Source organism: Trachypithecus francoisi, unplaced genomic scaffold, assembly GCF_009764315.1.
Source record: "Trachypithecus francoisi isolate TF-2019V2 unplaced genomic scaffold, Tfra_2.0 Lachesis_group2, whole genome shotgun sequence".
Lineage (NCBI taxonomy): Eukaryota > Metazoa > Chordata > Mammalia > Primates > Cercopithecidae > Trachypithecus > Trachypithecus francoisi.
This window is the reverse complement of record NW_022681465.1, coordinates 27,135,904-27,160,184: the sequence shown is the minus strand read 5'-3', so window position 1 is coordinate 27,160,184 and position 24,281 is coordinate 27,135,904. Positions and strand designations below refer to the sequence as shown.

Here is a 24,281-nt window from a genome sequence, read left to right as displayed (position 1 = left end):
TTGTTAAACTTTTTTAAATAACTACAACTATTCTTTAATTTCTGGGACACTGCATTTGAGAGGACCGTTGTTTCAATCTCTTGCTACTTTTTATAGTGGTTATTTTCTTCAAAAATGAATCACTGTGTAAATGTCTATGTCATGAGAATTGAAACTATTCTACATTGTAGATGGCAGTTAGCTTTTTTGAATTCATTTCCCTGTCTAAATCATAATATTATCTGCTGTAATGTTATTTTCCCCCACTTTGCTTTTTAAGAATTTTCATGTCTTCACAAATTTTTGAAAGTCAACCCTTTCTTGACCACATATCCTAGCAGGTTGTACATAGACCTATGCCATTTGCCTACTGGGAAGGTTTCCCAGTTGAACATCTTAAACAATGTCAGTGAGAGCGAGTTTGACAAATAGGTTTCAGCACTAGCGCCAACTTTTAGTGAATGGTAGGGGCTCTCCCTGTATACGTTGAGAAGAATTCCAGGAACAGCCGTAAAGAGTCCAGTGATCAATTAGTCGCATCTACCAGGGTACTCACTAGTATTAACACACACACCCAAATTTGTCATCCTTGGCATAGAATATCTTCTTTTTGTCTTTATTCTCATAAATACTTTTCTGACATTTAAAAATGTTTATGACTTTTCCTTACTAGCCATAATATAGCAATGATATAATATTTTTCTTTAATCACTTTCATTGAATTCTTCTAAACTATTTGCTTTCTTATTTCCTTTGTTAATCATTAGTGCTAGATGAATTTTATGATATCTCCCAACTAGTGGTCCTTTGTTCCTCTTCAGACTCATTAAATGCTCTTTTGGATAAAAATTTTTTTTCATTTTAGTACCTCACCAATTCATAGTATTGTATTGAGAAAATAAATTATTCTTTATGTTGAATTTTTTTATAATAGTAAATTGTGCTGTAGAACCCTGTTCCTATGTGCCAGCCTATGCAGCTCTTTCTTTGGAAATAGTAGTAGTTGCAATATAATTTTACTTGATGTAAAGTTAAGACATAGATTATGTGTTTTTGCTCCTAAGAAATATGACAGAAAAAAATATAGGATTTACTACAGTGAAAAGTTTTTTCCTCACTGAAAAAATTTCTAATGAGGTATTTCAAAAATGAACTAAAATAATGTAACACATGATTGAAAGTTCCCTTTAGTTTTTCAGGTAATGAGCAAAGGTTCTAAGTCCCATTTTTGATATGCCAAAACATAACAAAAATAAGTGCATGTATATGAATTACAAAGCCTGTGTCCAACAAATCCAAGCAAAAATTTTAAACCTGCTTTAAGTTTTATATGAATTTACAAATTTTATCCTGTTCACTGATTGGAGATCACTGGAACTCAGTACACACTTGAAAATATCTCCAATTGTCTCTTCCCAAAATAGTGTTTTTAACTTTTGAAGGACACACATTCTTTCTTTAGCTTTGTTTTATTGTTTTGATATGAGAAGAGCAGAGCAGTGTTTCATTATAGGAAAACAATTACAACAGCTATGAAATGGAAAGAGGTTACTGCATTAAGAAATGACCTGCATTTGGAAATGTTCTTGTTGTAATTTCCATTTAACTTCCAGAAGAGTTGTCTTGCTACAGGTTTCTAGTGGAAACTGTTTCTGTTTACAGCTTGAGGATTGTAGTATAGTTGGAATTTTGGTTTAGTTTTAATCAATGACATTTTATTTAAAACTATTCTATAGGCCAGTGTGAAATTTTCTTTCCTACGTATACTTTATTAACTATTTGAAATACACTGATAAACTTTGTGGTCTGTGTATGTTTACTTACAAAGGTATGTTACTAGATCGTTAGATGTCATCTGTAAAGAATATTCTGATTTTGAAGTTAAGGGGATTCAGGATTGACATACTTGATATAAATGGTAATGGCATTCATTTATGGTTTTATTCTTGATGAATCCTACTGGCAGATTTGTTTTTATTCGGGTTTATTTCTAAAAGTTGCCTTTGTGCCATTGTTCTTTGATAGCTACAGAAAGTAAAAGGAGGATACACTTTATATTGCCATATACTTGAGTGAAAGACCGTAATCAATGGGGAGTTTGGGGAACATTTCTTAATTTCATATGTCATTGTCAATATCAAAAAAGATATATTTTGGAGGGGTTAAGTAAAATATTATTTCTTTTTCTAATTTTCAGCTCTATACTGATTCTCTTCATGTTTGATTCTTCTAACACAGTGATTTTTTTTCATCATGGAGTAAGCTAACAACTTTACAAATTAGAGTATATTCGACCACATTTATTTTATTAATCAGTCAGAGTTTTGCTTATCCATTGAAAACATTGATTTTCCAGTGTTTCACAAATGTGGGTGGTTGCCTACTCTGTGCCAGGGGCTACCAAAATGAAGATTATAGTCACTGCCCTCAGATGGATATAACAAAAGTTAACAATAATGCAAAGAGATAGTCAATTTTGTGATAAAATATACAGAATTCTTTGGGAGTAATATCAAGAGAGTCTAATATGACCTGTCAGTATGGGGACTATGATGGGAATAATCAGGGAAACTTTGCAGATAATACCCTCTGAGTGAGACTTGGTGGATAGGTGTGTCACTGAATAGAAGGAGAAAGAAGATTCCAGCTGAAGGAAAATTGAAAGCAAAGTTACAATGCTTTGTAAGAGAAAGCGTGACTTAATTGTGGACATCTTGTTGAAAGAGTATGAATTTTAACTGGAAAAAGAAAACTAATTTGAACAAAATTTACAAAACCCTTAAAAAATGTATAATCTCATGAAAATGTATATGAGACCAATATTATTTTTAAGCTTCATTGGGAAAACTAATTTAGGAAAGCTAAGATTGCCAGAAAGGGAATAATATTATATTTCATTTATATGTTCTAGAAGAGATTGCCTTGTCCAGTGATTTCTAATAAGGATTACTTATGTGTACTTTTTAAGTTAAATGTAAGATGCTGCTTCCAGCTTTTATTTGTGTGTGTGTGTGTGTGTGTGTGTGTGTGTGTTTGAGACTTCATATTTTATTAAGTAAAAGATTTGGTACGCTGCTGACCATTTACATTTTTCCCGATGATCTTTGAGGGTTTTTTTTTCTCTATTTTTAAACTGTAAATGATTACCTAGTGTCTGAGCTTTTCCTAAACTGTGAATATACTGAAAAAGTAGTTTGTCTTTGGTGCACCTTCGTATCATTTAAGTGGTAAAATAAAGACAAATAACTATAAAAATAAAATGTTTTCTGTGACGTTTTTGAACCCTTCATCATTTCTGTCACTCGTGATCTACCATATACTCAATTGAAGGCACTGTAAGACCACTTTAAGTAACGGAGGCCCAAAAAGATTAAAGGAAGGTCACCTAAACAATTAGTGACCGGGCCACTGCTAGGTCTTAAATGTGCTGACTGCATTCTGACACATGTCCTGTCATTCCAGTTTTTTGCTCTGTCTCATTCAAGTATTAGTAACCCTAACAGCTGGCATTTATTAAGGGCTCACTGAGTACTAGACACTGTTCTAAGGGCTTTAGGTGCAGTGTCTGAGAATGTCAGCTTCCTGAGATCAGTGGTTTTTATTCATATTGTTCACTATTGGATTCCAAAAGCCTGGAACAGTGCCTAGCAATGGAAGCTAAATGAATGAACCTTCAAAACAATAGCAGTAGTATTGTTTAGGCCCGTTTTACACATGAGGAAACTCACAGTTAGGGAGTTTGAGTATCGTGTCCAAGATCATATTAAAAACAATTGGTAGATTCAGAATGTGAATCTCAGTACTCTGGTTCTAAGCCCACACACTGAATCTACTCTACTGTCTTGCGCAACAGAGGTATCTTCCGATTACCTAGGAAAATCAAGGCAGAAGGCCAAATGGTATTTGGTGTAATGGCTAAGCTTATATTCAACATCTGCACTCTGTAATGATCATGAGCAAAAACAGAAGAGGGTTCTGAAGGCTGTGAAATATAATTTTAGAAAGACAAACCAAGATGTTTTTATCATTTAATAAACAGTTGCTGAAATGCAGGAGCATTTTATTATTGCTTCTCTATTTAATAAAAGCTTGAAAATTTTTTTCACTTTTATAAACTGTTGTTTAGAATGCCCCCTTATGCTTTATCTGTTAATTAAACACACAGGATTAAAATAGAGATGTGATCATCTCAGTTGACTAAGCATTTATGACTAATTTTCTTATTCTAACATTTGATTTACAATTTTGAATATATTAAGCTGTATTTTTATTTTTAGCTCTGAAACCAGTTTTGGAGGAAAGAGTTTGCAGGGTCACTGTTACCTAGAGCTAGAGGAGACAGTCTCTTATGTGCAAGGGGATAGTTCTCAGATGATGGGGCATGTACTAAAAGCCTTCAAAAGATGGCTGTTGTGCACTCATGGAGTGCTCACTAATTTGCCAAGTATATTCATATTCTCATTTAATCCTTATATTTCTACGGGATTGGTACTATTTAATCTACATTTTATAATAGAATAGATATTAAGCCACAAAAGGGTAAGTAACTCTTCTAATGTCACACAGCTAGTAAGAGGAAGATTCAGGCCTCTTCTGAGCTGATGACAAAACCTGTGAAGTAAAGCAAAAGAATTAAACTATGTATTAGATATATTTATCATTTTCTTCCCTTTTGTGAAGATGGTCAGCCATATGGATATCTCTCTTATGAAGCAAAACTTAAAACTAATAAATACTGATTTAGAGAAAGCCTTGTTGTAGGGAGAAGAGAATCTTTTATACGTCCTATCTCTGTATTTTCCTGGGATGATTCACTCCCTCACATTTCATGTTATAGGGACTGCTAGTTGGTCCATTCAGTCTCCTTAAATCATAGCTCATACCAAGTCCATCCAACAGGCAGGAGATCAATCTCAGTACAAGACCATTGGTTCAGCTATTGATTTGAGAATTTCATGTTCTCAAGTCAAACCTGATTATGATAAAGTAACTCACTTTTCCTAGTTAGTCTTAATCAAATTCTGGGGAATTCATCAGAACATAGATGTCACAGAAACAAGTTTGATCTTCTAGCTTGCAAATTGTCTTCTACTCCCTGGCCTCCAAGGCAGGATTGGAGCAGTCAACATGCAGAACTAGAGAACTCTAGCCTGTACCATTTGCTGGACATTGACTCTCAATTTTAAAAATTACTGGGTTCTTAGCACAATTATTGTTTTAAAGTATGTTCATCATTTTATTAGATACAAAAGCACTACAAGAAATCCTTTTCAGTCCCAGGCTTCTCTTTTAAAGTGTTCTGTGCCAGACTGGACTGTTTCCATCCACATTGCCAACCCTGATATCCATTAAGTATAAGCATTTGCAGAGCAGTTAGCAGCTTCAGCATAGTGGCTAAGACCACTGATTTGAAACTGGAATACTTTGTGCGTGAATCCTAGGTTTTCAACAATTTAGCTGTGTGATTTTAGACGTCTTCTCCTCCCCACCGGGGAATTCCCTGTAACCCTTAACCTGTTTTATTTTTTGTGGTAGTCCTTACTATCACCTGATGTTTATTTTATTTATATAAACATACACATGTATGTACATATATTCATGTGTATATATGCATATGCATATATTTATATAGATACATATATAAAATAACTGGTTTCCTTTTTATTGCTTTTCTCCTCCAACTAGAGTGTAAGTTCCATGAGGACATTGACTTTATTTTGTCCATTACTTAGTCCTCAATACAGAGCTTCTAGTCAGTGCTCAACAAAAGTTTGTTGAATGAGTGAATGAAGTTACTTACTGTGCTTCGTTTCTTCCAGTATAAAATCAGGATGATAGTATTCACTCCAGTACCCTGATTCAAGTTAGAGAAGGCAAGGCTACTAAAGTAGCAAAGGAGTATCTGAAGGCTGTTCACTCCCCACAGCATCTCCGGGGGACTACAACTTAGAGGGAGAGGGAGAGAGAGAGACAGAGACAGAGACAGACATACTTTTAAACCATCAAATCTCTTGAGAACTCACTATAACAAGAACAGCATGGGGAAAACCACCCTGTGATCCAATCACCTCCCACCAGGTCCCCCCACCCCATGCCCACAACATTGGGAATTATGTAATTCAACATGAGATTAGGGTGGGGAAACGTAGCAATACCATAAGAAATTCTTGTATAAAATAACTTAGAATGGTTACTGTTTGTGGTCTGATGTGCCTATTTTTACTTCTTATGGACAGATATTTTTATTATAGAACAAAAACGTTTTATAATATGCTTATGTGCTCTTAAATTAACCTTTTAATGCTGAACTTCTCTTACACAGTTTGATTTGCTTTTTGTGGGGAAAGGAGGAGTGCAAATTTTCAGTGAATGTTTTTCAGTGGGCAGTTTTCATATAGTAGTGGTTTAATAAACATCAACATAATGAATCGATAAATCTGTGAATAAATCAAATAATTCTGAAGTGTTGATTGATTGCTGTTAGATGACTAAGGACTTTATAGAATAGTAGTTAATAAGTTCTTTCATCCATAAATGTTAATTTTCCATTTTTAATTTTTACCAATTGATTTCTTTATAATGCACAAATGGAAACAGAAATAATTGTATCTCATACAAACCCATACGCGTTATGCATACAGTGCAAAGTTCTTTTTCTGTCACAAGTTAGTGTGAAGGCTTTGGAATACTTTGGGCATTTTTTGAATTGTTTGCATATGATCATCCAGGCTTATAATGTGACAGCATCAGTGCTCTTTTCAGGATACTGTCATTCTCCAAGGGTCAGAGAAGGTAAATACTATCCTATTTCAATTCATTTTTCATCTAACAGTATTTATTTATTATATTGACTCTGCCCTAGCTCAGACAGTGGTCAGGGCTTAAGAAAGCAGCAGTAGTTTATAACATGCCAGAAAGTATTAATTTTTAATGTGTTCTTTGAAATAATTGACAGTAAACAACAGATGTATTATTATTTATTAGAGTGCTCAGGAGGCACATATTTCATTTAGCCCCTTTCTCTCTTATCTGCCCTCAGCCTATTCATTATATAAACTTGTAAGAAAGTGAATGCCATGGCTAGAACAGTGCCAGGGTACTTGTTTCTGTACATTTAAGATAGAAAGCATGCAATAAGTAATTTTAATTCCCACTGAGTAATATTTCTCCCTTTGATCATAAAATTCTGATTTGCCTCTTTAAAATTAGTCTTCTATTTACCTATATAAATTACTGAAGGAATAACATTAAAATAATTATATTCGTTACTTAAGATCTTTAAAAACCCCAGGCAGGACATAACTATATGAGATGATATACAAGTAATCTATAAACCTCTTTATAACCAAATGAAAACATATTTGGCATGTCATTTAGGTATTTACCCTTTTAAAAAAATTACATGGTGCCATATTATAAATTAAGACTTACTTTTTCTCAAACATTTATTATGTGAAGGAAAGTATTTTTCATTTCAAAGTTTGATTTTCATATCAAACGTATGTACCTATCCTAATAGAAACAAGTGTTATGTGTTAATTTCTGTATTTTTGCTTTAATGATATATCTCACCTGGTGAAATTTCTCATTTTATTTATAATTTGTAAAGCCTCTTTGTGTCTCACAGATTAAATCTATCAAGACCCATGTTTTGAATGCCTTCTTTGCAAAAGGCCTTGTTTAGACGTGCTCCCTACTCTCAAGGAAAATGAGAGAAGTAAGATACAGATATAAAGATATTTTGATAACTTCATAAACAGTGCATTGGGAGAAGGAAGTTAATAAGACACAATGATGGGACTTCTGAAAGACATTTATAGTAGAAAGAAAAAAGTAGCATACATCAGTTTGTTGTAAGAGCCACCAACAAATATTGGAATACTTTATTGAATTTCTTTTATATGATCAACTTCATTCAAAATAAACTTAATTCCCAAGGGATTTTCTAATTAGTCTTTTAGCAGAACTTAATATGTTATTCTCCCCACCCCATTTAATTATTAACAAATACTTTACTTACTTTGTAGGCATCTGAATGTTGAAAAGCAGCCACATGCCGGTGCCTCTTAAATGTTAGTTCAATCAAAGTCATTAAAAATGTACTTAAAGCACACTTCCTATATGTATCAGGCACATGACAGGTGCTGGGGACAAAATGCTGGGCGTTTAAGATGGAGTCTGTGTCCTCTGGTGCTGAAAAGTCTAGTATGTGTGATACATGTTAACAAGTATTCATCCCAGAGAGCATTTAAAAGTGAGATTGATGCCATCATGAGGCCACAGAAGGCATCCCTGAAGAGGTGACATTTGAATTGAAAGTTAAGAAGTAACTACAGGACAGTGGAAGAGAAGAGATAAATAATCACTTAGGCATGGAGGTGGAAGAGAGAATTTTTTTTTTTTTTTTTGAGACGGAGTCTTGCTCTGTCGCCGGGGCTGGAGTGCAGTGGCCGGATCTCAGCTCACTGCAAGCTCCGCCTCCCGGGTTCACGCCATTCTCCTGCCTCAGCCTCCCGAGTAGCTGGGACTACAGACGCCCGCCACCTCGCCCGGCTAGTTTTTTGTATTTTTTAGTAGAGACGGAGTTTCACAGTGTTCGCCAGGATGGTCTCGATCTCCTGACCTCGTGATCCGCCCGTCTCGGCCTCCCAAAGTGCTGGGATTACAGGCTTGAGCCACCGCGCCCGGCCGAGAATTTCAAGATCATGAAAGGAAATCAAACTGACTGGGTTAAATACTGACTTGAGTTGCAACCAGGGAGGTGGCAGGGACCAAACCCTGTGAGAATAGAACAGGTTTAGGAGGCTCATCTCTGCTCTGGTTGCAGTGAGAAGCCACTGTAGGGTTTTAAGTAGAAGACATCAGATTCATGTTTCATGCAGATCACTCTGGCTGTAGTATGGAGACAAGACTGATGGAAGAGTAGATACAGGGAAGAGAAATTTTCAGAGATGTTATCAAAATATTTTCCAGGTATCTGGTTTGTGCACCTGGATAATAGGGATTCACTGAGGAATCCCTGAGGATTACCTGAGGAAACACTGGAGCAGGATTTCCTCTCCCCCCCCCCCCCCGCCGTGGAGGGAGTGGAGGGGCACTGTGAATGAAAATTATGAGTTTAAAATTTAATTTGGGAAATGTTGATTCTGAAGTACCTAGAAAATATTTATGAAGCTATTGAGTAGACAGGTGAGTATTTAGACCTAGAACTTAGGCAAACTGACCTACAGATAGCAATGTGAATGTGATGAAAGAAGAATAGATGAGTGAAGCTTTTAATGAATTAGTAAATCAATGAAAGAAATATTTCAGGCTAAGAAAAGAACATGGAAGAATACATCTGGTTTTCTGAACTCTACATATATATTTGAAAATTCACAATTTTGCCTGTAGATTTTTAAAAGGAAGAAATTTTAAAATTGATTATAGTAACACCCAATATTTGTTATTTCTAGTACCATTAATCCAGTTTGACAGAAAAGTAACTCTGGAATAATGTTTAATTAATTTATTTGCTTACTTTAGTAACCACTCTGATGGTTAAGTGTTTCCTTTAAAATTCTAAATTATATCAGCATTGCTAATTTTATAGTTCCACAAATTATAGCAGCAACTAGAAAATGAAAGTGAAAAATGTATTTTCATTGTCAGAAATTTATCTAGTTCTGTTCAAATAAACGACCAGTAGGAAAAAGAAATGTGTAAAAGTACCGTTCATAAAAAGAAGACTATTTCTTTTGGAAATTTTTCTTAGAGAAGAAAACCAGGAGAGTAACTGATTTTTTCTTCTTTAGAGTCTTGTTATCTGATTAACAGAACTTCTAGTAACATTTGAAATAATATAACAGTAAAATATGTGAACAGGGAATACAGCTTGATACTGCTGTTCTCCAGTGACCAGAATTTAACAAAGGCAACTACAAAAGTGTCTCTCACTTTTTTTCTTACATCTCAAGGCATGAATATTGGTTCACCTAAAATAGAGACGTTTTCCTGCCTTTTCTATGATAAAAACAAATTTAAGAACAAAAATAATTGTCTTGTGAAAAAGTATATGAATTAATATCCGAAGGTTTTTTCCAGCTGTCACCTGTTAAAACAGGGTTATAATGGTAACCTACCTCACAGTCACTGTTTGTTTGTTTTTAGGTTAAATTAAAATAAGACATAGATAAGCCTTTGAGAAAACTAAATGGTGTTCAAATTATAATAGTATTAAATTACTATCCAGTTGTAGATGAAGAGGGAGTTAGACACCAAGGTATATTAGAAAATGAAAAGAAAACAAAGACAGATGAAGAAATAAATGGGTTGAAGAAGGTGCAAGTTAAAAAAGGTTTGAATGGGATAAATGCAGATGGTGATCGTTATTCTAATTAAGAATGTAGCCTCTCTGTGTATCCACTGCAAAGGAACCCTGTGTCAACTGTAATGTAGCTGAGGTAAAACTTACTATTGGCATCCAGTGCTGGTCATCTCAGTGGACCTTCCCTGGTGTAGACCACTGCTTCAAAGCAGGTTCTGAGAGAGATCACGATGCCCAGAGGTTTTGGCTGCAGCTCTCTCGCTCACTCTCTTTCTTTTTCATATTTCCATCTTTAACATTTTATTTACTTGGAAGAAAAACACTGCAACATTAAGAAAGTTTTAGCTGGTGTGTTTGGGCCTTAGTTTTCTTGTCTTTATGAGGAGAGAGGGGAATTAGCTTTTTTCCCGTTATCTTTATTAAATCACTGTTTTAGAGTTTAGTTGAACCCATATTATGAAACATTTGAAAACTGCTTAAAAATGAATGTTTAATGCAGAAGGGTCACTGCAGTTTCCAGCAGTGCATCTTCTAACTTCCTGTTTGTGATGCTGTTAGTCTGCATCCTACTGAAAAAGAGTAGACAGACAGTTTTCTAATCTAATATATCAAATATACAGCCTCTTCTCAGTAGTATGAAACCTTTGACATTTTCATAGATATCCATGCCCTCTTGAATCATCTGTCTTTCCTAATCCATCTACCTGTCCAGCTGTCTTTTTCAATGCAAGAAAATGTGGCCATGGTCTACAATCCTCTAGCTTTTGAGAAAAGATAAGAATTGGTTCCCATCACTGCTGAAACTAGAATCAGCCTGATGATGTCAGAATAATACAAAGTTCATCTTCCACAATTGCTCAGTTAATAGTAACAGGTTAATAATATGAGGAGGGCTTGTTAAGTCTTTGCTGAAGTGAAAACTGGGTTTTTCCTGCCTGATCTTGATCTACCCTGGGAACCTCTGCTTACATATCTATGACTTGAGGACATCAGAAGTCCTAAATTAAACAGCAGGAAAAGATACAGAAAAGGTGTGGACTATATATACCTACTCAAATATATTTCTTTTTCTAATGTTTTAAACAGTAAGAAGCAAAGGAAACAGGATATTTCAGGAATTGTTTTATATTACCAGATGAAAATGTCTGAGAACCACTACTTTTAAGCAGTATCTGTGGAAAGACATTCTCTTTCCACTTCTTGGAGCAACAAATGTACTTACATTTTTCATAGGAAACTCTTCAAGCAACTGAGTTCTTCTGAAGTTCTTTAAATATTGTTGCTTTATGTGTACATGCATGCACAGCACAAGCCAGGAACCTCTTGAAGGGTGGAACTATATTCATGTTGAGGTACTGTCCCCCTTGCCTAGCACAATGCCTGGTGCATAGTACAGCTGAGTAACTCATGCACAAAAGAATTAAAGTTAGGTTAAGTGTTAAGAAATCTTAACTTTTTGCAGCACAAAGTATGTTTTACCTTTATAAATGCTTACTCATTGATAATGATATTTAGTGGAAAAACTAAATTTCCCTAATTTGCTCCAAAGAGCTTATACTGAAAACATTATCTAATGTTAAATCATTTAATATGCAAGAGAAAAGCCATGGGAAGTAGAGAACAGATGAAACAAGATTTAAAAAATACAAAAATATGTAATCAAGGCCATAAGAATGGCTTTTCTAAGCTATTGCCCTTATGCTTTCTAAGTAAATGTGATAATGATGATTGGTGCTAAAGTGGCATTCTTAGAATTGAAAGTCTGTGTGTCCACTCAGTGAACTGTATATTGGAAGTGATGGGTACTTACTTCCCCACTCACTGCACTAATCCCTCACTCTAATGTAAAAGGACTTGATTAATTTCATTTAATAAGCCATGTCTTTTGTAACTACTGTATATGCAAATGATGATTGTAGCATATTCAGGACTAAAATTTAATATGAGTAATTCATTTCCCAGTAGCTATCAATTATTTATTTTTTCATTTATCACTTTTGAATTGTGAAACCCTGCAGATGTTTGAGTAGAAAGAAGTAAACTTTATTAAAATAATATTTAATAAAGATATTAAAGTCAATGGTACTGCTTTTCTCATTTTTATATGCTAATATCAAGACCTCATTGCTTATGAAGCTAGCTGTAATCATGCAGGGTTTAAACTTGGAACTTTTAAGAATAATAAATGGATGAGAAAAAAAATGGGTGAACCCTTGCTCTATAACTTTTTCTTCAGGGCCAAATACCGTATTGAATATTTTAGGCTTTCTAGGTCATAGGGTTTCTATCACAACTACTCAACTCTGCCGTTATGAAAGAAGTTACAGAAAGTATGTAAAAGAAACATGTCTTAATCCAATAAAATTTTATTTACCAAAATAAAACAGCAGACTGGATTTGGATCATGTTTTACAGACTCATACTATAAAATGAGAACTAAAAGCATCCTTCTTCTCAGCATATCTATCTTTAATTTTCCTTTAAGACTGCTCAAATCCCACTCCCCCTCTTGTCAGCTTCCCCTCATTCTCTCTGTCCCTATTGTTTGTATTATATCCTGTTATCTTCTAAAATGAAGGTCTTGTTTTACCCCAACTACTTTTGTTAGCCATTTGAGTGTATAGATTGCCTTCTTCCTTCTTTCCCTCCTTTCCTCCCTCCATTCTACCATCCCTTCCTCCTCCACATTGGTTCTTAATGGAGAAGCCAGTAGATATTTTGTTGCTAATAATGAATTTATTTTAATTCTTGACTGTCCTCATAGGATATATTATAAAAGTAAGTATTTTATTTAAATTCCTCAGACCCCAACAATAGTAGTCATTAAATGCTTGTTGCTAATGAAGAGTTTAACATTTTTATCATGAAAATTTGTAAACATATAAGACCAGGGAGACTTGCTAGGCAAAAGATGAGAAAGGCCTAAACTATAGTAGTAATAGAAAAGAGAGATAAAATTAAAGACTATTTAGGAAGTAGAATCAACATGATTTATTGATAGGTTGGCAATGGTGGGCGAAGGTGACTCCTAGGTTTCTCAGATCCAAATGGAAACCAGGTATTTTCCAAGTAATACTGCCATACCTATTCACCAGCCTAGGCAGTTCTAACTGGAAAAGGACTTGCATGGGCATAGCAAAGTAAGTGGTACCTTATCTTAACTAATTATCTCTATACCTATGAGATTTTTCATGTTCAATTATAATAATGGTTATCTTATCCTCAAGTTATTTCAACCTAAAATTATGTAAATAGTTCAAGTTATTTTTAGACATCTCTATAAGTATGCTTCCTGCTAGTACTCTGCCAGACAGATTTGTGCAGTTTTTGTTTGTTTGTTTGGCGAGATTCCTCTGTTCTTTCAGAAAAATCAGAATTTTCAGCTTCCAGTTGTTTTGTGGTTTGTGTTATTTTTATTCTTAAATTTTGTAGTTAGATGCCTTTCTGTTTATAATTCAAAATTATAAAAATATCACTTACACAAATAGTACTGTAAACTCTTTCCTTTTCTTCTTACCCCTCCTTCCTTTTTCAAGCCTTGTTGATCTACTCTATGGTTGGTGTAATGTTAGTTCTAACAGAGAATTCTGTAATGAATAAAAATGTCTCTTCCATCAAGAAGTTTTTCATATAAAAGAAGATGTGGGACATACACTTTCTATCAGAATATATAATAACATGAAATGATGAGATACCAAAGAAATTAAAGTGGCTTGAATTGGGGAAATACTTCTTTCAACAGATTGGATACATGAACGCACAGGGAGTGTGCTGGTTTTTGAGTTACAGTATCTGTCCTCCTTTGGCCACCTGAGTCTAATTGTAGCAGTGTCTTAAAGAGGTCATCAGGCTTCCAAAAATGTGTAACCTATACCAGGAGATGGAAACTTGTGGAATGATCTTTGCCAGTTTTCTTTACTGATAGATGTTGACAAGCAATGTAGTAGTACCGACTCTAGACTTCAGTTATAAAAGAATTATTTATCTATAGCCTTTGTTTAAAACTTTGCTTCTGTTGCTTCATAGATTTTCTCTTTAACCTTTTTATGCAGAATGTTCTGTCAGATTATCCAAAACAAAACAAAACAAAATAACAGTGTCAATATATTGTTTCATTTCTGTTTGCAAGTATATTTTGACAATGTGTGTGTCATCTGAAATGTTAAGGAATCAATGATTCTTTAAGTTCTGAAGCCCACCTGGTGAATTAAACTAAATCTGCATCAAGTGATTCATCTAAAATGTTGCTATTTTGCCTTATTCTGTTTACATGTTGCTTGTGCTGATGTCATTGATTATAGGCTGCCACCATATTTCAAGATAATTGTTACTGATGCAGCCTGGCTTCATACACATAAAACATTTGCATTGCATTTTGCCTTCAGGATGTCACTCTTTGTAAGTAAAAACAAACACATAGTTTGAAGACAAATGGTATTTTTAAACATAATGTTTTTTTCCACTTTCTGTATGAATGAAAATTATCAGCAGTTCAGAGTAAGGACTAAAGTGAAATTAATAATAAATACATATTTTTGTGATTATGCTTTTTAAAAAGGCCAAAGAACAGAATAATTTTTAAGTTTATGATTTTGCTATTTGCCATCATAAATGTCGGAACTCTTGGAAGGGAATGTTTCATGAGACAATTTGTCCATGCTTTTAGCTTTCCATTTCATCTTTCATATGAGATTTTACCTTTATTTTAAGGGACTTTGTTGACGCTACATATTCTTTCTCAGATATAGTATGTTAACTCCATTATACTTATAATGTTACAATTCAGAAAGCTTCTTTTTCCTTCAGGAATACATTCTAGAATGACAAACCAGAAAGATTTAATGACCTTTTCCATTAAATGTTTAGCCTACTAAAGTCTATTTCTCTGTACACTGGATGAAATCATTGTAAAAGAATCTGTGGGTCAGAAGAAATAGTGACTACAAAATAATAATTCATGTGTTGGTAATTCTCTATACCGTATAATTACACTATTTCATGTGAAACAGGGAAATACCAAGCTCTTATAAACCATAAGGACATTGTTGTGTACTTCTATCATTTTGTGATAAATTCATATCATTCTTATGTAAAATAACTTCTGCAAATAAGATTTAGATGCCTAAATTTTTATAATAACTACATGTATATAATTTTGATCTCTTCCCTGGATAGTGAATTTGATGATAGCTCTACCTCTCAGCCACTTAGCAAGGGATTTTTCATAAGGAGGTACTATACCAAATGTTTACTGACTGAATGATAATGTGATAATATAAATAAAAATAATGGATAAATGGTGAGCTATACAAATAATTATTACTTAAATTGTATAGGATCAGATCTAGAAGCTAATTGGTTAAAATAAAAATGGAAAATTAAAGAATTATGTGCTCCTTCTGGGATAGATATTTATCCTAATATACTCAAGTGTAGCTAACATAGATTTTATACCCATGAAAAATATATTTTACGGCCGGGCGCGGTGGCTCAAGCCTGTAATCCCAGCACTTTGGGAGGCCGAGACGGGCGGATCACGAGGTCAGGAGATCGAGACCATCCTGGCTAACACGGTGAAACCCCGTCTCTACTAAAAACTACAAAAAACTAGCCGGGCGAGGTGGCGGCGCCTGTAGTCCCAGCTACCCGGGAGGCTGAGGCAGGAGAATGGTGTAAACCCGGGAGGCGGAGCTTGCAGTGAGCTGAGATCCGGCCACAGCACTCCAGCCTGGGTGACAGAGCGAGACTCCGTCTCAAAAAAAAAAGAAAGAAAAATATATTTTACATATTTTTACTTATTTTCTTAATATCATTGCACTCACATTCACTTTCAAATTAAAAGCACAGAAAAATTATTTTCTGGCCTATGTCAGACTGATATTTTTTTACTTTTTAATTTTGGTGGGTACATAGTAGGTATGTATATTTATGGGTTATGTGAGATATTTTGATACAAGCATACAATGTATAATAATCACATCACAAACGGCCAGCCTCAGGAGCTGCTACGAGAGATCGCTGCCTTTCCAGAGCAAACCTGTACGGCTGCAGCACCAGCGCCGTTGAGTTTCCTGCGTTCCGGAGGACTGAGCTCTTGTTGCGGATCCCGTCCGCCGTTTCCAGCCCGCAGCCCCGAATCTCGGAGCGGAGCAGACAGCAGGGCATCGGCATGGCCAAAACCGCGGCGATCGGCATCGACCTGGGCACCACCTACTCCTGTGTGGGGGTGTTCCAGCACGGCAAGGTGGAGATCATCGCCAACGACCAGGGCAGCCGCACCACACCCAGCTACGTGGCTTTCACAGACACCGAGCGGCTCATCGGGGATGCGGCCAAGAACCAGGTGGCGCTGAACCCGCAGAACACCGTGTTTGACGCGAAGCGGCTGATCGGCCGCAAGTTCGGCGACCCGGTGGTGCAGTCGGACATGAAGCACTGGCCTTTCCAGGTGATCAACGACGGAGACAAACCCAAGGTGCAGGTCAGCTACAAGGGGGAGACCAAGGCATTCTACCCCGAGGAGATCTCGTCCATGGTGCTGACCAAGATGAAGGAGATCGCCAAGGCCTACCTGGGCTACCCGGTGACCAACGGGGTGATCACCGTGCCGGCCTACTTCAACGACTCCCAGCGCCAGGCCACCAAGGATGCAGGGGTGATCGCGGGGCTCAACGTGCTGCGGATCATCAACGAGCCCACGGCGGCGGCCATCGCCTACGGCCTGGACAGAACGGGCAAGGGGGAGCGCAACGTGCTCATCTTTGACCTGGGCGGGGGCACCTTCGACGTGTCCATCCTGATGATCGACGACGGCATCTTCGAGGTGAAAGCCACGGCCGGGGACACCCACCTGGGTGGGGAGGACTTTGACAACAGGCTGGTGAACCATTTCGTGGAGGAGTTCAAGAGAAAACACAAGAAGGACATCAGCCAGAACAAGCGAGCCGTGAGGCGGCTGCGCACTGCCTGCGAGAGGGCCAAGAGGACCCTGTCGTCCAGCACCCAGGCCAGCCTGGAGATCGACTACCTGTTTGAGGGCATCGACTTCTACACGTCCATCACCAGGGCGAGGTTCGAGGAGCTGTGCTCGGACCTGTTCCGAAGCACCCTGGAGCCTGTGGAGAAGGCTCTGCGCGACGCCAAGCTGGACAAGGCCCAAATCCACGACCTGGTCCTGGTCGGTGGCTCTACCCGCATCCCCAAGGTGCAGAAGCTGTTGCAGGACTTCTTCAACGGGCGCGACCTGAACAAGAGCATCAACCCCGACGAGGCTGTGGCCTACGGGGCGGCTGTGCAGGCGGCCATCCTGATGGGGGACAAGTCCGAGAACGTGCAGGACCTGCTGCTGCTGGACGTGGCTCCGCTGTCGCTGGGGCTGGAGACGGCCGGGGGCGTGATGACTGCCCTGATCAAGCGCAACTCCACCATCCCCACCAAGCAGATGCAGATCTTCACCACCTACTCGGACAACCAACCCGGGGTGCTGATCCAGGTGTACGAGGGCGAGAGGGCCATGACGAAGGACAACAATCTTTTGGGGCGCTTCGAGCTGAGCGGTATCCCTCCGGCCCCCAGGGGCGTGCCCCAGATCGAGGTGGCCTTTGACATAGATGCCAACGGCATCCTCAACGTCACGGCCACGGACAAGAGCACCGGCAAGGCCAACAAGATCACCATCACCAACGACAAGGGCCGCCTGAGCAAGGAGGAGATCGAGCGCATGGTGCAGGAGGCAGAGAAGTACAAAGCGGAGGACGAGGTGCAGCGCGAGAGGGTGTCAGCCAAGAACGCCCTGGAGTCGTACGCCTTCAACATGAAGAGCGCCGTGGAGGATGAGGGGCTCAAGGGCAAGATCAGCGAGGCGGACAAGAAGAAGGTGCTGGACAAGTGTCAAGAGGTCATCTCGTGGCTGGATGCCAACACCCTGGCCGAGAAGGACGAGTTTGAGCACAAGAGGAAGGAGCTGGAGCAGGTGTGTAACCCCACCATCAGCGGACTGTACCAGGGTGCGGGTGGTCCCGGGCCTGGCGGCTTCGGGGCTCAGGGCCCCAAGGGAAGGGAGGGTCTGGGTCAGGCCCCACCATTGAGGAGGTAGATTAGGAGCCTTCCCAAGATTACCGTTTTTGTTTTGGCGCCTCAAAAAAAAAAAAAAAACGAAAAAAAATAAAAAAAAAAAATCACATCAGAGTAAATGGGTTATCTACCACTCAAATACTTCTCTTTTGTTTTATAAACTATCCAATTATACGTTTGGATAATTCTTTTTTATAATGTACAATTAAATTATTGACTATAGTCATGTTGTTGTGCTATCAGATACGAGATCGTATTCATTCTGTTTTTTGTGCCTGTTAACCATCCGCACTTCCTTGCTGCTTCCCCCCTACTAACCCTCACCTCACTACCCTTCCCAGCCTCTGGTAGCCGTCCTTCTCCTCTCTCTGTGAGCTCAATTGTTTTAATTTTTAGATCCCACAAGTAAGTGAGAACATACGAAGTTTGTTTTTTTTGTGCCTGGCGTATTTCACTTAACATAGTGATCTCTAGTTCCATTCATGCTGTTGCAAATGACAGGATGTTATTCTTTTTTGTGGCTAAATAGTACTCTATTGTTTATCTGTCTAGCTCTCTCTGTCTCTCTATTACATTTTCTTTATCCGTTCTTCTGTTGATGGACATTTAAATTGCTTCCAAATCTTGGCTATTGTGAACAGTGCTGCAATAAACGTAGGAGAGTGGATACCTCTTTATTACGCTGATTTCCTTTCTTTTGGATATATACCTAGCGGTGGGATTGCTGAATCATATACTAGCTCTATTTTTAGCTTTTTTTTTTTTTTTTTTTTTTTTGAGGAACCTACAAACTGTTCTCCTTAGTAGTTGTATTAATTTACATTCCTACAAATAGTGTACCAAGAGTTCCTTTTTCTCCACATCTTCACCAGCATTTGTGATTGCCTGTCTTTTAGATAAAAGTCATTTTAACTTGGGTGAGATAATATCTCATTTTAGTTTTGATTGGCATTTCTGTGATGCTCAGTGACTTTGAGCACCTTTTCATATGACTGTTTGCTATTTTTATGTCTTCTTTTGAGAAATGCCTGTTCAGATCTTTTGCCTATTTTTAAATTGGATCATTAGATTTTTCTTTCCTATAGAGTTGTCTGAGCTCATTCTGTATTCTGGTTATGAACCCCTTGTCAGAAGGATAGTTAGCAAGTATTTTCTTCTGTGTTCTCTTCACTTTGTTTCCTTTGCTGTACAGAAGCTTTTTAACTTGGTGTGATCACATTTATCCATGTTTGTGCTTTGGTTGCCTGTGCTTGTGAGGTATTACTAAAGAAATCTTTGATCAGCCCAATGTCCTGGGGAGTTTCCCCAGTGTTTTCTTTTAGTGGTTTCACAGACTGAAGTCTTAGATTTAAGTCTTTAATCCACTTTGATTTTATTTTTGTATGTGGCAAGAGATTGGAGTTTAGTTTCATTCTTCTGCACGTGGATCTCCAGTTTTCTCAGGACCAGTTATTGAAGAGACTGTCCTTTTCCTAATGTATGCTCTCCTTGTCAAAAGTGAGTTCACTGTAGATGTATGGATTTGTTTCTGTGTTCTCTATTTTGTTACATTGGTCTATATGTCTATTTTCAATGCCAATACCATGCTTTTTGGGATGGTATATTTTAAAGTATATTTTAAAGTCTGGTAATATGTTTCCTCTAATTCTGTTCTTTTTGCTGAGGAAAACATTGACTATTCTGGGTCTTTTTGTGGTTCCATCTAAATTTTAGGTTTGTTTTTTCTATTTCTGTGAAGAATGCCATTGGTATTTAGATAGGAATTGCAGTGAATTTGTTGATTGCTTTGGGTTGTATGGACTTTTTAACAATATTGACTCCTTCAATTCATGAACATGGAATGTTTTTTCATTTTTTTGTGTTCAATTTCTTTCATCAATGTTTTATAGTTTTCATTGTAGACGTCTTTTGCTTATTTGATTAGTTGATTCCTAGCTATTTAATTTTATCTGTAGCTATTGTAAATGAAACTACTTTCTTGATTTCTTTTCAACTTGTTTGCTGTTTGCATATGGAAATGCTACTAATTCGTGCATGTTGATTTTGTATCCTATAACTTTACTGAATGTGTTTTGTTCTCATAGTTTTTGGTGGAGTCTTTAGGTATTTTCAAATATGAGAGTGTATCATCTTCACACAAGGATAATTTGACTTTTTCTTTTCCAGTTTGGATGCTTTTTGTTTCTCCTGTCTAATAGTGGTAGCTAGGACTTCCATACTATGTTGACTAACACTAATGAAAGTGGGCATCCTTGTCATGTTCTAGATCTTAGAGGAAAGGTTTTCAGTTTTTCCCCATTCAGTATTATATTAGCAGTGGGTCTGTCACATATTACTTTTAATATGTTGAGGTATGTTTCTATCATGAAAATGTTGACTTTTGTCAAATGCATTTTCAGCATCAATTGAAATGATAATATGGTTTTTGTCCTCCATTCTGTTGATATGATATGTCACATTGATCGAGTTGCGTGTATGTTGGGCCATCTTTGCACCCTGGGCTAAATCCCACTTGGTCATGATGAATGATCTTTTTATGTGTGGTTGAATTTAGTTTATTCTTACTTTGAGGTTTTCTCTTGTTTTTTTTGTTTGTTTGTTTGTTTGTTTGTTTGTTTTGTTTTTTGGTTTTTGGTTTTTTTTTTTCCTTTTCTCTCTCTTTTTTTTATTAATATACTTTAAGTTCTAGGGTACATGTGCATAACGTGCAGGTTTGTTACATATGTATACTTGTGCCATGTTGGTGTGCTGCACCCATCAACTTGTCAGCACCCATCATCTTGTCATTTACATCAGGTGTAACTCCCAATGCAATCCCTCCCCCCTCCCCCCTCCCCCCACCCCCTCCCCCTCCCCATAATAGGCCCCAGTGTGTGATGTTCTCCTTCCTGTGTCCAAGTGATCTCACTGTTCAGTTCCCACCTATGAGTGAGAACATGCGGTGTTTGGTTTTCTGTTCTTGCAATAGTTTGCTGACAATGGTGGTTTCCAGATGCATCCATGTCCCTACAAAGGACACAAACTCATCCTTTTTTATGGCTGCATAGTATTCCATGGTGTATATGTACCACATTTTCTTAATCCAGTCTGTCACTGATGGACATTTGGGTTGATTCCAAGTCTTTGCTATTGTGAATAGTGCCGCAGTGAACATACGTGCATGTGTCTTTATAGCAGCATGATTTATAATCCTTTGGGTATATACCCAATAAAGGGATGGCTGGGTCATATGGTACTTCTAGTTCTAGATACTTGAGGAATCGCCATACTGTTTTCCATAATGGTTGAACTAGTTTACAATCCCACCAACAGTGTAAAAGTGTTCCTATTTCTCCACATCCTCTCCAGCACCTGTTGTTTCCTGACTTTTTAATGATCACCATTCTAACATGTGTGAGATGGTATCTCATTGTGGTTTTGATTTGCATTTCTCTGATGGCCAGTGATGACGAGCATTTTTTCATGTGTCTGTAGGCTGTATGCATGTCTTCTTTTGAGAAATGTCTGTTCATATCCCTTGCCCACTTTTTGATGAGGTTGTTTGTTTTTTTCTTGTAAATTTGTTTGAGTTCTTTGTAGATTCTGGATATTAGCCCTTTGTCAGATAAGTAGATTGCAAAAATGTTCTCCCATTGTGTAGGTTGCCTGTTCACTCTGATGGTAGTTTCTTTTGCTGTGCAGAAAGAAACTCTTTAGTTTAATTAGATCCCATGTGTCGATTTTGGCTTTTGTTGCCATTGCTTTTGGTGTTTTAGACATGAAGTCCTTGCCCATGCCTATGTCGTGAATGGTATTACCTAGGTTTTCTTCTAGGGTTTTTATGGTATTAGGTCTAACATTTAAGTCTCTAAATCCATCTTGAATTAATTTTCATATAAGGAGTAAGGAAAGGATCCAGTTTCAGCTTTCTACTTATGGCTAGCCAATTTTCCCAGCACCATTTATTAAATAGGGAATCCTTTCCCCATTTCTTGTTTCTCTCAGGTTTGTCAAAGATCAGATGACTGTAGATGTGTAGTATTATTTCTGAGGGCTCTGTTCTGTTCCATTGGTCGATATCTCTGTTTTGGTACCAGTACCATGCTGTTTTGGTTACTGTAGCCTTGTAGTATAGTTTGAAGTCAGGTAGCGTGATGCCTCCAGCTTTGTCCTTTTGACTTAGGATTGTCTTGGCAATGCGGGCTCTTTTTTGGTTCCATATGAACTTTAAAGCCGTTTTTTCCAATTCTGTGAAGAAAGTCAATGTTAGCTTAATGAGGATGGCATTGAATCTATAAATTACCTTGGGCAGTATGGCCATTTTCACGATATTGATTCTTCCTATCCATGAGCATGGTATGTTCTTCCATTTGTTTGTGTCCTCTTTGATTTCACTGAGCAGTGGTTTGTAGTTCTCCTCGAAGAGGTCCTTGACATCCCTTGTAAGTTGGATTCCTAGGTATTTTATTCTCTTTGAAGCAATTGTGAATGGAAGTTCATTCCTGATTTGGCTCTCTGTTTGTCTATTACTGGTGTATAAGAATGCTTGTGATTTTTGCACATTAATTTTGTATCCTGAGACTTTGCTGAAGTTGCTTATCAGCTTAAGGAGATTTTGGGCTGAGACAATGGGGTTTTCTAAATATACAATCATGTCATCTGCAAACAGGGACAATTTGACTTCTTCTTTTCCTAACTGGATACCCTTGATTTCTTTCTCTTGCCTGATTGCCCTAGCCAGAACTTCCAACACTATGTTGAATAGGAGTGGTGAGAGAGGGCATCCCTGTCTTGTGCCAGTTTTCAAAGGGAATTTTTCCAGTTTTTGCCCATTCAGTATGATATTGGCTGTGGGTTTGTGAAAAATAGCTCTTATTATTTTGAGGTACGTTCCATCAATACCGAATTTATTGAGCGTTTTTAGCATGAAGGGCTGTTGAATTTTGTCAAAAGGCTTTTCTGCATCTATTGAGATAATCATGTGGTTCTTGTCTTTGGTTCTGTTTATATGCTGGATTACGTTTATTGATTTGCGAATGTTGAACCAGCCTTGCATCCCAGGGATGAAGCCCACTTGATCATGGTGGATAAGCTTTTTGATGTGCTGCTGAATCCGGTTTGCCAGTATTTGACTGAGGATTTTTGCATCGGTGTTCATCAGGGATATTGGTCTAAAATTCTCTTTTTTTGTTGTGTCTCTGCCAGGCTTTGGTATCAGGATGATGTTGGCCTCATAAAAAGAGTTAGGGAGGATTCCCTCTTTTTCTATTGATTGGAATAGTTTCAGAAGGAATGGTACCAGCTCCTCTTTGTACCTCTGATAGAATTCAGCTGTGAATCCATCTAGTCCTGGACTTTTTTTGGTTGGTAGGCTATTAATTGTTGCCTCAATTTCAGAGCCTGCTATTGGTCTATTCAGGGATTCAACTTCTTCCTGGTTTAGTCTTGGAAGAGTGTAAGTGTCCAGGAAGTTATCCATTTCTTCTAGATTTTCTAGTTGATTTGCATAGAGGTGTTTATAGTATTCTCTGATGATAGTTTGTATTTCTGTGGGGTCCGTGGTGATATCCCCTTTATCATTTTTTATTGCGTCTATTTAATTCCTCTCTCTTTTCTTCTTTATTAGTCTTGCTAGTGGTCTGTCAATTTTGTTGATCTTTTCAAAAAACCAACTCCTGGATTCATTGATTTTTTGGAGGGTTTTTTGTGTCTCAATCTCCTTTAGTTCTGCTCTGATCTTAGTTATTTCTTGCCTTCTGCTAGCTTTTGAATGTGTTTGCTCTTGCTTCTGTAGTTCTTTTAATTGTGATGTTAGAGTGTCAATTTTAGATCTTTCCAGCTTTCTCTTGTGGGCATTTAGTGCTATAAATTTCCCTCTACACACTGCTTTAAATGTTTCCCAGAGATTCTTGTATGTTGTATCTTTGTTCTCATTGGTTTCAAA

At 37.4% G+C, this 24,281-nt stretch overlaps 1 protein-coding gene and 1 pseudogene across 4 annotated transcripts in view; both read left to right on the top strand.

Annotated features, from left to right (window-relative positions):
- The window catches only part of FER (FER tyrosine kinase), a 451,703-nt gene that overhangs the window by 339,129 nt on the left and 88,293 nt on the right, over window positions 1-24,281 (top strand). The window lies entirely within an intron of this gene.
- Window positions 16,273-18,421, top strand: LOC117064844 (annotated as a pseudogene). The gene has a single exon (XR_004429710.1). The product of XR_004429710.1 is annotated as a heat shock 70 kDa protein 1A-like (transcript).